This window comes from Thamnophis elegans, chromosome 9, assembly GCF_009769535.1.
Source record: "Thamnophis elegans isolate rThaEle1 chromosome 9, rThaEle1.pri, whole genome shotgun sequence".
NCBI classification, from domain to species: Eukaryota; Metazoa; Chordata; class Lepidosauria; order Squamata; family Colubridae; genus Thamnophis; species Thamnophis elegans.
In genome coordinates, this window is record NC_045549.1 from 71,920,743 (window position 1) to 71,923,268 (window position 2,526).

General features: G+C 39.3%; 1 non-coding gene across 1 annotated transcript; it reads right to left on the bottom strand.

Moving 5' to 3' along the window:
- Positions 1-1,646: 1,646 nt before the first annotated feature.
- LOC116513598 lies at positions 1,647-1,753 on the bottom strand. The gene has a single exon (XR_004256009.1). It is a non-coding gene; the product is annotated as a U6 spliceosomal RNA (small nuclear RNA).
- Positions 1,754-2,526: the final 773 nt, after the last annotated feature.

Sequence of the window (2,526 nt, forward strand, 5' to 3'; positions counted from 1 at the left end):
TTTCTTTCTTCTTCTGCTTGTTCTTCGTCTGGTTCTTCTTCTTCTCTCACTCTCTCTCTCTCTCACTCTCGCTAGCTAGATAGTTAGATAGATATAATATTTTCAATCATCAACCCCTCCCTCCATTCTTTTCCTTCCTTCCTTCCTTCCTTCTTTCCTTCCTTCCTTCTTTCCTTCCATCCACCCATACTTCTCTCATCTGTCTATCTGTCTATCTGTCTATCTGTCTGTCTGTCTGCCTGTCTGCCTGTCTATCTGTCTGTCTGTCTGTCTGTCTGTCTGTCTGTCTATCTGTCTATCTATCTTCCATGATCTTTTCTTTATTTTATTGATCAAATTTATATCATACTTCATATGAGATGGCACTGAAGGGCTTACAACATAATATGAGCGACTTGCAACATAAATGTTTATACCTAATGTATCCTACAACTATACATATTATACATATCACATATTGGTATATAATCACATTATATATCACCGTGTACAAATAACGAAGCCCTGTTCTCACCTACAAAGTCCCAGTCTTGGACAGGAAGCCGACTTCTGTACTTTGCTTGACTAAGGGCTGCCAGTGTTGGGCTACCAAGAGAGACTCTGATCGAAGAAGCCAAGGGCAAGGCTGTCCTTACCAATCCATTTTCATAAGGCTGCCTCTGAACATGTGTAATTGGACCATTTTGAGGCCCAGCGAACAGGATGAAGTTGGAACATGATTGCCCGCCATCCGTGACTGTTTCTGACATCCAAATCTATCCCTAGATGGGGTACCGTCTCCTTCTATGTCATGTAGCACCAAACTGATCTGCAAAGAGGGTTGTTTAATAAGCTTTGCACCCAGACGAATCAAAGTGGAGCAAAGTGAAACGGTCTTCCCGAGAAAATTACTCATTGGCTTCGATTCAAGTAAGATATGTGTGCAGTTCACGACTGGGTTAATTGAAGTTTCCAGAAGAAAAGACAGCACCTACTAAGATACAAAAGATATTCTCAGCTAAATCAAGCATAAGCTAAGAACATAACCTTAGACATATAATCTAGATCCCTGTACATTAGGAGGCCATCCAAGAGATGTCATAGTCATTGTGCCATCATTCGAAGCATTGGGCGTGACACCCATGCACTTTTGTTCAATCACACAAATTCCCCCCCCCCCCCAGTTCTAGTCTTTTTTTGTTTAATTTGTTTACTAGCTGATAACTTGGCGTTGCCTGGGTATTTCTTTATAAGGGGAAAATGTCAGGACCAAACGCAATTTCTAATGTTGGATTTTCCTCCTTACCAGAGGGAGCCCCCTTGCGGAGTATTGTGAAGCCATTACCATGGAAACTCCACTGTGCTGCACAGTAGAAGCCACTTTATGGCAGTACAGCAGAATCCATTTTAAGGCACAACAGGATGTATCTTAACAGAACACACACCCCGAGGGGTGTTAGCGGTGTCTTACCCCCACAGTATTTTTTTCCAGAGAGTAAGTCATCTGTGTACCAAGCTCTTTTTTTAAAGAACATTTTGCATAATCCACCATATTTTTATCCAGAATGCTTTAACCTTTTTACAAGTCCACCATATATGGTAATATGTAGCATCAACACAATCACATCTCCAGCATTTAGGTTGTAAATTCGGATACATGCAGGCCAAAACATATGGAATGCTTCACGAATTTGCGTGTCATCCTTGTGTAGGGGCCATGCTAATCTTCTCTGTATCGTTCCAATTTTAGTATATGTGCTGCCGAAGCGAGCACTGTAAGCAACTATTTTTGAAATGGAATATGAATGAAAGGAAAGAAAGCAAAAGAAACCACTTCATTACGCAGAACCTTACTTCCGTAAGTCTTTTCTGTTTTCCCAAGTAAGAGCTGTGGCGTAGGCTTCTTTGTTATGGTGAGGAAGCAAATCAGGTGAGAATCTGAAGTGCACAAGTTAAACTCAGAAGAAAAAGAAAACTGAAGATTTTTTCTCCTCCTTTCTCCTTCTCTGTTTTGTCCTGGAGGAACCCTTGAGGTTATTTTCAGAACTCAGAATACCCAGTGTTAAATATATATATATATATATATATATATATATATGTATGTATGTATGTATGTATGTATGTATGTATGTATGTATGTATATACATATACATATACATATACATATACATATACATATACATATACATATACATATACATATACATATACATATACATATACATATACATATACATATACATATACATATACATATACATATACATATATATGTTATATTTATGCTGATAAATAAATAAAGGGAGACTAGTATAGATCTATTTCAAGCTATTTAGCTCTCATCAGCTAGCCATACCCATGTTTGGGAATCGAACCTGTGCTCTATTGCCTCCCAGGCAGGGAGTTAACCATTTGAGCTACAGAGAACGACTCCTTTATCAGCCAGCCAGGGTGGGAGGTATATACTTAAAGTCACAACCCCTGGTATGCCCAAGTATGGGAGGAAGGTCACACTTCCACTCTCTGTCATTAGGCTCGTCACAAGA